At 36.9% G+C, this 11,958-nt stretch overlaps 1 long non-coding RNA gene across 1 annotated transcript; it reads left to right on the top strand.

Annotated features, from left to right (window-relative positions):
• The first annotated feature begins 5,138 nt into the window (after window positions 1–5,138).
• On the top strand, window positions 5,139–7,131 carry LOC124165958. Its single transcript, XR_006866365.1, has 3 exons — window positions 5,139–5,436; window positions 5,522–5,607; window positions 6,643–7,131. It is a non-coding gene; the product is annotated as an uncharacterized LOC124165958 (long non-coding RNA).
• The last annotated feature ends 4,827 nt before the right edge of the window (window positions 7,132–11,958 follow it).

Raw genomic sequence — 11,958 nt, 5'->3', positions numbered from 1 at the left:
GATTTTATACAGTCTGTATACGTTATATACAAAAATGAGTGTATACAATTTGTATAAAAATATACATTTTATACAAATTATATACAGGCTGTATAAGAATTGTATATGGGCTGTATACAATTGTATACGGGCTGAATAAGAATTGCATACGGATTGTATGAAAGAAGACCTACCCTATGAAAAAATTGTATAAAACCTGTATAAAATTGTATAAAATCTCTATACAGATGTTATACAGTCTGTATACTAGTTATATACAAAAATGAGTGTACATATACAATTTGTATAAAAATATGCATTTTTACACAAATTAGATACACGCTGTATTAGAATGGGGAACTTGCATGAATTTTTTTTATTTCACAGGCGGACAGAAAATTATTTTCTGAATACAACAAAGAAAACCGCATGTAAATCTGAGTTTTCCTTCGCGAGATAATGAATGATAAATATAACGAATTTTAAAGCGCGGGAAAAACTCCCTCACCCCCCAAGCCACTACCGACGAAGCCTCGATGACGTCAAAGGTGCCTAAACATCACGCGAAGCTATTGTTGTGATTGTTTGTAATAGTTGCCAGCAGTTGTGAGAGCTTCGTTTGTTAGACGTGTTGATTATTTTATATTTAAAGATAAATATCCGACGATAGAGGCTTGGAAGCCCTCGTATTTTGCATTATTTATAATATTAATATCTAAGTAAGGGCGTAAAATATAAAACTGGAGCAGTTAAACCAAAAATTTTATAATACCTAAATAACATCGTTGTAGGAGTCTGAGCCACGGCCATTGGAAGGGGGATACGTTAATTGTAAGTTGATATTATCGACGGCATATCATTCATTTAAGTATGTAATTAGAACGATTTTGATGTTTACTAATGTCCGCTTAGTTTTTATATACAATAACTTCATCCGTTTATTCGTAGGTACCGGAGAATTCGTCGTTTAGGACTGTATGTGCTTGTGTTATAGGGTGAATTCCAGTCAATGCAACTTTTGCTCGCTGATTGGAGACATCTAGGAACATTTTTGTGCCAAAATAGTGTTATTTTCAACGTGACATCTCCCGTTAAGCTACTACTAATAATCACAGTGCCAGTGGTTGTAATGCACAAAGTTTGACAAGGTTGAAAAATATCGGCCAAGAGTTATCAGTGTTCCATCGTGATTGAATTGTAAAAAGTGCTATTACGCTATCGATAAATGTCTAACAGTAGTGTAAAAATTGTCAGTGGCGTGCTAATCTCCGTTGTTCACTGTAGATATGACATTTCACGATAACGCTATTGAAATAAAAACTGTGAGTGAAGTTTTTTATTCCATTATTTCAACGAATAGTAGTGAGAAAAGTCACCTGTGTGGGCTAATTTAAGGGTTTAAATCAGTGAATAAATAGTTGTTTTCATCATAACGAGTTCTGTTATTGTAAGTTGTACGTGATGAATATAAGAATGTGACAGTGACATCCAGTTTTTGATAAGAGTATTTGCCTATTTCCCACTATATTTTTATGGTATATGCTAGGATATTGTTTATGGATTTACCTATATTATTGAAATAGGTTATAGCTTGTGTGTGTGTTGGCAGCGGAACCGATTCGCGATCTCACATGTGGATTGTGTGCAGACTGTTTTGCTGTGAATTCGTACCGAAGGACGGATAGGACTACCTTCTCCGATAATTCGGTGTTGCGAAATTCAACAGCACAGCTTACTCTAATGTTAACAGCACAGCTTACGATCGTTATCCTCCAGTATTAAAAGTTTCTTTTATAACTCGATTTGCCGCCGACGTATAGCAATAATTTGTCTTAACAAATTCCATGAGGGTCGTGGCATTAATTTTTGGTGTCCTAAAAAAAGGCTGGTGTCCTAACACCCCATGCCACACGCCTTTTAGGCGGCTTGCGGGGTATTACGTAGATGTAGATGAATTTCAGGTGTACTATTCGAACGAGTGGCAACGTTATCATCCATTTTTCCGATCACTAAAACATACGAAGTGAAACGCTTGTACTTCATCATCCCGATGCCGCATTATTAATATCCCAAGTAATAATCTAGGCACAATAGCAATAGGAATACTTGCCCAAGAATAACAGAACAAAATAAAGTGACGATGAGCGGCTAAATACTCCCTCAAAACAAATTTTACACCATGCGCTCAGCGTATTTCCCTACTCCCTACGGTTGTTTAGGCACCTATGACGTCACGCCTGGCCTCGGCAACGCTCGGGTGTCTTCGCGCAGTGGTCGGCTCAGAGAAATTTTTCTCGATTTTAAATGCAATTTTTTTATTTATTTTGATGTTGAATGGAGAAACTGAAGGTATTTTTGCGAGCTAATGTATCCATTTTACTTATTCAAAATAGTTTTTAGAGCAATCTACGACCCATGCAAGTTCCTCATTGTACATGGGCTGTATAAGAATTAAACATGGGCAGCATAAGAATTGTACATGGGCTGTATACGGGCTGAATAAGAATTGTATACAAACTGTATGAAAGAAGACCTAGGAATACCTCATCCAAAATAGGTGGAGTAATACTACCCATTTTCTTCCTCATTTCATCTCAGGTCATAAAGAAACACTCATAAAAATTATTCCAACAGACCATTTCCCTTACCACACTTCCTCTAGGAACCCACATGCATACAAAGGCATAAATAAAAATGGAGTGAATGCTGTCCAAAATATAACATTATAATCCTTTAAACATTGTTAAACTGAAAACTAACCAACCATTCAATACCAGATTTTTAAATGATAAATAGGGGATTCTCAAGTTAAACAGTGGAAATTAAGAATAGCATGTAATTAATTCTAAGTAAAACATCACTTACTCATAAAAAAATAAACGTCTACAAGGTACTTCCCACACAGCACACGGACACCTTTAACACACGTTTAGGTTAGGACTGAATTTCGTTCGATAATAGTATCTAAATAATAGGTCCAGACAAGAATTTAAATAAATTAGGCTTCAATTCCATACACAATATTTATTGGGCTTCTTTGGTGAAATAATACAACACAAGAAACTACATAAGTATTATGTACTTAATTTTCTTCTCCCCCTGCAACCGTGTTGTTGCTGTCACTTGGCGTGCCTTAGTGAGTTTCTAATAGCCACCTCCACATCTTTTTCAGGGACTGACATGCTCTCCTGCACTGCTACTGTAGTAATGAAGTATATAAAAATTTCATTGTAGCAAGAAATTGTCTCTTGTAGGTAACAAGCAGATTACATAAGACAGGAAACTACAGTCTTATTAGTCTCGTGTTTAACATTCTTAAGGTTTCAAAATTAGGAAACCTGTCCATTTTAGGCCGTAAACATTTTAGAAACTTTTCTTTGGATTTTTCTTCTTCTTAAATAAGAAAATATTTTAAGTAAAAATATTAATACATTATATATTTATAAATGAAAGTTATAAAATATACTAGTAATACATATATTATAATTAAGAACATTTTTCCTAGAGCAATTGTTGCACGACAGATCCGAACGACAGAATACAACGAACACAAAACTAAAATGCAAGAATTTCCAAATGAATTGCTGCTACAATATTTTAAAACACCACTTTGTCCTGTACATCAACATCATGAAGCCACTTTTAACTAGAAATTACGTCCAAAGAATTTCAGGGAGAAAGGGTACATACCTTAATGTTTTCCGTAGGGGTGAAATTGTCTCTTCTTATCGCCAAAATACACTTCTTCTTCAATCCATGAAGATCTATAGGAAAGGTAAAAACTTGAACTTTGGGTCTAGTCCTGAAGGGGTTTCCTTCGCATACCGGCACCACACACGAGAAAGGCATATTTAACAAAAATGCCTCACAAACAAGTTTCTGAAGCCCACCGAATGAAATTAAAGAATAACGGAAACTTCACTATTCACAAAAATTTTAATTTTCACCAACTTAACCACAAAAATCTAAGGAATATGGTGAAACAACGTAAACCACGTAATCTCCAACGGCGATCCTGGACGATCCTTCCGCGGGCTCTCTTTCTCGGTGGCTATGGCCCCATCCGCAAAAGAAAATAGTCCCACACCGGATATGAATTTTTTTATCCAGAGTATCCAGAAACGAAATGACTACTGTGTCATATATTAAATCACGAGTTTTTAGGAAATTTGGGCGTATGTGATACAACTTTATCGCTGCATATGAATTTGTCAGTGTACTGTTTAAAACCTTCGTACCGCTTCATACAAACGGGACACGGGGACACTATGGAGATATGGACGCCCGCTGGTGACATTGAATCTTCCAAGTGGCATTGAATGACTAGCGTTGATGGATCTCCAAGACTCTTGTTTAAAACGCGATTCATGATCTTTAGAAGCAATTGAACTCTCGAATGTGGAACATTATTTTTGTCCCCTACTAAGTTCATTTTTGGACTTGAATTTTTGACGCCTCGGTTGAAAAATTTCCAAGTGGCATTGAATGGCTAACATTGATGGATCTCCAAGAATCTTGTTTAAAACGCGATTCATGATCTTTAGAAGCAATTGAACTCTTGAATGTGGAACATTATTTTTGTCCCCTACTAAGTTCATTTTTGGACTTAAATTTTTGACGCCTCGGTTGAAAATTTTCCAAGTGGCATTGAATGACTAGCGTTGATGGATCTCCAAGACTCTGGTTTAAAACGCGATTCATGATCTTTAGAAGCAATTGAACTCTCGAATGTGGAACATAATTTTTGTCCCCTACTAAGTTCATTTTTGGACTTGAATTTTTGACGCCTCGGTTGAAAAATTTCCAAGTGGCATTGAATGGCTAACATTGATGGATCTCCAAGAATCTTGTTTAAAACGCGATTCATGATCTTTAGAAGCAATTGAACTCTTGAATGTGGAACATTATTTTTGTCCCCTACTAAGTTCATTTTTGGACTTAAATTTTTGACGCCTCGGTTGAAAATTTTCCAAGTGGCATTGAATGACTAGCGTTGATGGATCTCCAAGACTCTGGTTTAAAACGCGATTCATGATCTTTAGAAGCAATTGAACTCTCGAATGTGGAACATAATTTTTGTCCCCTACTAAGTTCATTTTTGGACTTAAATTTTTGAGGCCTCGGTTGAAAATTTTCCAAGTGGCATTGAATGACTACACTCAAAAAAAGGATTGGATGTGGCATCCAATTTTTATTGGGTAAGTGAAAGTTGGATACAGTATCCACTGCAAAAGACACGGCAGCCAATGCGATTGGGTGTACTACCCAACTAAATTGGACGCTCGCAACTTGGTTGTAGGGTCCACGTGTTGGTCCCCACCCCAATATTGAAGATATCGCTCATCCAACTGTTGGATCCCACAGCCAACTCGGTGGTGAATATTGCTTCTACGCCAGAGCCATCTAGCGATAAAATCCCATACAGTTCTTAAGTGCACATGTTTAGCGTGCTTGGAGGTAAGTAAATGGTTTTTCTGTTTGCTCTAGCATTTGTGAAAATATAGCCATCCATTGGCATAATACTTTTTTTTTATTCTTAGAGCACTTGAAGACGAGAAGATATGGATAACCAAACTAGGGATTTTCTTAAAACTTTGGACCTGACCGGTCTCGCGGGAAAATTTACTGGTAAGCTTGCTAATTGTACTTCCGTTACTATGCGCAACTATTATTATATTTCGCCGTAAATGGCTTTATCTTGTTATTTTATGTTGTCCTCAGGTTGGATATTGTGTTTTTAACCCTTGTTTTCCCGAAAATAATGCCGGTCAATTTTCAACGACTGCCATATAAATTATGGTTTTTGTTACTAAATGAATGAATACATTTTAGCTTGCATTTAGTACATGTGTAGCATAATATCACTATTACTAAATGATATATTGGAATTCTCAATTAATCCATTGATGAAAATTTTCAAGCAGTTTTCCACAAATTCAATATCCACTAAATGTGTGTCAACCCGAGGATCATCACCAGAAGCCAGACTCTCATGAAAGATGTGACATCATGTGACTCAAAAAAGGCTATAATGAGATGAAAATTTGTGAAAAAGTACTTGATAGTTATCATTTGGATATGGATTTCATTATCAATGATAATTTCATGCAAACTATAGCCTGAGTATCACTACGCAAGGTGAAATGCAGACACTTGTATGCTAATTATTCAAGGCCTGTACTCTAAATGCATACAATATCATGCGTATGAGCTGCAATTCAGAACTTGTATCACGAAATTTAGAACTCAGATCGATATAGACCTTTTCTGCCCGTATTCGAAGCTGTATAACATATCACAGAATTTTATCTATAATTTTTCTCCTGATATACTTACTCTTGATGTTTACACGTGCAAAAATAGATGCTGATTTATGTAATGCATTAATGGCTTATGCTAAGAGTAGGAAGTTGCTGTCTTTTCATGTATAACCTAGGCAACTAACTGTAAATGAGGAACCAATAAACGAAACACGTATTTAATGGTGTAGATTTAAGTATGGTCAATAAGACTATTTTGCAAGAGTATTACCTTTCTTTGATCATCATTCATTAATTCAACAGCATTATTTCTTTGATCTCAGAAATAATTAAAAATGGAATCTTAAATAAGCTCTTTTTCCAGTATGAGTACTTTTAATGGCATGGTTATTTCTATTTGCAGATGAATACATTGACTATACAAACCTAATGATGTTGACGAGAGAGGACGTTGAATGTCAAGTGCCTCCCTTTGGGCCTTCAGAAAAAGTAAATGAAAGGTGATAAAATACTTCATGTTCGGAAGCACGAAGGTAGTGTCATTTTAAAAGGATATAGACTATCATTTATAATTTGAATTGACCTTAATGTATTTATGAATTTTGTGACTATTGAAAATCTTTTTCGTGAAGATCATTTGATATATGTACGTGACTATATATCATCAAAAATCTATTGTGAGTGTGTAAGGCAACTGATTTTTTCTGCCCCTTGCCAAGATTTGCCACATGTCAAATTTGAATATGCTCGCGATACAGTGATGGCTACAGTAAAAATTATGTTTTCTAAGAAATTTTGAGGGACTGCGATGCTTGTGTACACATACGTCTTTTATGTTTAGCCTCTAACAAGTGTCCTAAGCAAAATATGCGTTACACGTGTTCATACGTTGCCTCCAGTATTACAATTAGATGTATTTAAAATATCTTGGGTAATTTTATGTGATAGACATCGGAAAATTAGTGAAACCTCCGGCTCTAATATTTATACCCTGTCGATTTCTGTAACAATAAAGTCTGTTCATTGTCTGTCAGTTGGCTGTTCGCTCCCTGTTCCCTGACCAAGAGAGAACAGGCAGGCGACTGTTCGTAGAATGTAAATTGGAACGCCTTGTCTGTTCCTTGTCTGTGAGAAAAGGGTTACTTGTCTGTTCCCTCCCTGTTAAGAAAGCGGCATTCTCTGTTCCTTACCTGTTGGACCACAGACAATGAACAGGCAGGGGACTGTGCGCTGTCAGTTCATTGCCTGTTTTCTTCGGCTGTTAGTTCCCTGTACCTTGACCAAGAGAGAACAGGCAGGCGACTGTTCGTAGAATGTAAATTGGAACGCCTTGTCTGTTCCTTGTCTGTGAGAAGACTGTTATTTGTCTGTTCTCTCCCTATGCGCATACTTTGTTCCTTAACTGTTCACTGTTGCTAAGTTGGGCATAATAGACAAGAGATAATTTATGTCAAAATAGAATTAAAAGTTGAAATTCATTTGAATGATTGTAAGAAGAACTTTTATTGTGCTTTTCCACATATTCCATTATAGTTATAAACATCTTGAATAGTTGTAGAAAAGCAAGCTTTGTCATCATTAACAGAACAACCACTACACCAACAAAATATTTCACATGCCTTCATCAAAGAAATATGTACTTCCTTAAATTAATACAACTCGGATTCTGCACTATGTCAACATAATACGTGTGATTTTTAAAGAGAAACACGCCTTTAAAGAATATTTTTGAACACGATGATTTCACTTCTCACAAACAAACCTACAAGAAAGACAGTCCTCTGACAATGTTTGTCGGTTCTTATTGGCGACGTAACGCACATACGCATAATACAAATACAATACAAATCTCAGTACTTGCTCAAAAACTTAAGAGACACAATAAATTATTAAATAAACACACTCAAGAACAAATATCACTTCACGACTTTCACTATCACTGAATGGATGCCCGAATTACTTAATTCGTCACTGCGGGCATTTAGCACAGGTTAAATAATACTCAAATAAATAACTGTTTTCTCCGCAACCAACAACTTCACCACAACACAGTCGACCATGTGCTCGTAAACTGTCCGGATAACGGTATCGGTTATTGGCGTCATTGTTTGCGTTTGCTATCTTCTATAGGTAGGTAGCAGCACCACGCTATCTTTCCGTCCTTGTTGAGAACCTGTTCACTAGCTGTTCACTGTTTTCTGTTCGTACCCTGTACCGTGAAACGGACAATGAACCGGCCCTTGCCTGTTGACTGTCCGTTCACTGTTGTCTGTTCGTTCCCAGTCCGCTGAAACCACAGAGTACATACTCTTTGGCTGAAACATACGGCCCCTGCCTGTAATTGGCGAAGTAAAGTATTTAACGTGCGTAAGCCGAGCGGATAGCTAATATAATTTGCGTGCTCACTTCAATAACCGTCATCCGTGGTTGATGGTAATCGTGATAATGAATTCAACCGTGTATAATTACTGTTTAAGTAGATATGATATTTTCTTTGGATTCAATCAAACTTCCTTGTACTCAATTAAATTTGGATTAATCCAAATTGTTGTCCAAATTCCGAAACTTGAAACAATTGTTCGTACGTTGTTCATAATCTGTTCTCAAAATCTCCAAAAGGTTCCAAACGACAGCGAACAGGCATTATTTTTACGTAAATCGATAGGGTGTTCAGTGTTTGTTCACTGTTGTCTGTTCATTCCCTGTTCGGTGAAACATAATACCAACCGGCCCCTGCCTGTTCAAAGCTTGTTCACTATTGTTCCCGAAATGCTTGTTTCCTGCCTGTTAAGGAACAAGCTGCAAACAGAGTACAAACTGTTGGTAGGCTGTTCGTAAGTTGTTCCTACTTGTGAGTGACCCGAGATTGTTCGTTGGCTGTTTATACCCTGTTCACTAATCTCGAACAGGCTATCAACAGACTTCAAACGGACAGCGAACAGGCATTGTTGTTTCAGAAATCGACAGGGTAGCATTCTAATCATTATTCAAAATTTATACCATGGAATTTGGACTACCACTTATTAAATTTGTACTTACATTTTGCAGAATTTTCATCTTCCTGATATCTATTCCCGATATTTGGCTGTTGAACTGTGTATATGTCGAAACAGGGGTTGGAATGACCGAGTTTTTGGGAAGTTTTTATCTTTTATGTTATGCACTTCTTCCTGACGTTTTAGGAGGTAAATATTCCACTTAAGAAAGAAAAGGACTCTTTTGAATTACATAAACTAGAGGTGACATAAAACAGGGAGTCTAAAAATGCAAACAAAAATAACAGGCTACCTGAGAACAGATTCGGCACAACTTTTGCCTATTCAACCACACTTTCAAAGAAAACGAAAACGAGCACACACAACTTCAAACCATTTGAGCCATAAGCACTGAAAAACTTCATCTTCGACACATGAATCCACAGTACGCACAGTTAATTCCTTGAAAATCGTGTGTGAACTCATTTCACTCTTTCTTCTCGAGAATCTTGCCGTTACTAGAAGGACGATTCTAGAGAGATAGTCCACTAATGCCATGGTCCACTAAGACTGATTCAGCTGAGGGACGAAATTGAGGTCAAAAAATGCATTTAAGTAAACAAGAGTCGTCACGGGCCATCTCCTTGAGAGCCTAATATTAATGTGTGGTAAACTCACGAGACACTAATGGGTCTCATAGGTCCCATGCGGATATAAATGACCACGCCTGGAGTAATCACGTCTAGAGTAGTCACGCCTTCGTAATAGTTGCCATGATGAAATAGAAAATAAATTCCGGATAGTAAAAGTAGAAAACATTTAGCCACAGATGGAAGCAGTTAGAATATCCGCTCTCATATGATCTCTTCGAAGCCACTTACATCATGCCCAAGTGGAAATGTCAGACAAAAGTCCCTTTGCCGTTAGGGGGAGTGCGTCACCGGAGAATAATGTAGATTTTTTAAGTTGATGAACATGAAATTAGTAAAAGGACGGCTAGAAGGTGAGGGGCACTAATACTATACACTTCTATGTCTCGCCACTAAACACCTTATTATTAGGAAATATCTTTTTAGCCCTCCTTTCTCGTTGTACAAATAGAAAAAAATACAAAAACTCTAAAGTCTTTAGCACCCTTGTGGAAGGCACAAATTGTATGCAAAGGTATGGAATTGAGGCTGATGCAGAGGTTGGCAAGCAGAGAATTCTTTTTTCTCTCTTTGGAATTCTTGAAGATAATTTGGGGTTAAACGACATATTATGCTTTGTTACTACAGTTTAATGCCAATTATTTCTGTCATTGATGTAAAAGTCAAAAGCAAGTCACACATATTTGCAGGAGAGGAAGGAAAGTGTACGGAATATTGATAGTTATGATAATAAAGATGTCTTGGTAGGATTGATAAATCTGGCATTGTAGAATGTTCTGTTGGGAAAAATGTGGAAAATTTTCAAGAGTACCTTTGGCATATGTATGTATTTTTTTAAATTTCTTTATAAAAAGTTTCTTCCATTTTTTAATAAAGGCGTATATTAAAATATCATTGTTATCTTTTATTATATAACCTACGTACAATATTTAATTGGTGTCACTAGTAATAATAATAATAATATCCGCTAAAATATTACCCATTCATTAACGCTACGGCAACAATTTCGCAAAGCTGCGGCATCCAATATAGATGGGCGTAAGACCCAACGACGCTGGCTGTGGTATCCAACGAGTTGGTTGTCACAGCCATCTCTTAGCCAGCCATTTAAAATGGCTGCCTCATCCAACTAATTGGATGGCGCCCCAGCATCCATTTAAATTGGGTGTGGGATCCAACTGTTGGATACCACAACCAATTTTTTCTTTCAGTGTAGCGTTGATGGATCTCCGAGAATCTTGTTTAAAACGCGATTCATGATCTTTAGAAGCAATTGAACTCTCGAATGTGGAACATTATTTTTGTCCCCTACTAAGTTCATTTTTGGACTTGGATTTTTGAGGCCTACTTTGAATTGCTGTTATACAAATTGTATACATTGTGTACAAATTGTATACATTGTATACAAATTGTATACATTGTATACAAATTGTATATGCTGTATACAGCTGGTGAATTAATACAGTTTATACAATTTGTATACAATGTATACAAATTGTATACAACCTGTATAAACTGTATAGAAATTTTATACGGTTTTATACAATTTTTTCATAGGGGTTCTCGTTAGTGAAACATGAGTAAATTGTTTCGTGTATAGTTTGATACGTGGTAAGGTAAATGATTATTCCAAAACACTTAACGAAAAAAATATAAGGCACCTTTTATTGTTGCGGATATGGTAATTCCAATTTTTTAAGCGTGTGACTTCTGTGTTTTTATACTTCTGAGTTGACTTCTTAAACGATAGCAATTAAAGGGGGATGGGGTTGGTGTGATGGCTAGAGTGTTGGCTTCCCACCTGGCGGGCTCGGGTTCAAATCCCGGCAGTGGCAGAGAATTTTCAGATACTGCCCGATCCCTGCTTGAATGTTGTGTGGAGGACATTTCAAGCGCAGCACTCCGTCCGTCGGAGTGGACGTTTAGCCGTGGTCCCCTTGGCGCCTTTCGTTAAGAGCAGGCTAACGCCGACGCTGGGTTTCTCTCCACCCTTCCCTAATGGCGCAAATGACCTCAGCTGTCGGTCGCCTCCTCCAAATACCATACCATACCAGCAATAAAAGATATAGAAAGGTTATGAGATTTTTTTCAATG

Source organism: Ischnura elegans, chromosome 9 (genome assembly GCF_921293095.1).
Source record: "Ischnura elegans chromosome 9, ioIscEleg1.1, whole genome shotgun sequence".
Lineage (NCBI taxonomy): Eukaryota > Metazoa > Arthropoda > Insecta > Odonata > Coenagrionidae > Ischnura > Ischnura elegans.
Note: the sequence above shows the minus strand (reverse complement) of the source record. Positions and strands in the feature narration are given on the sequence as shown.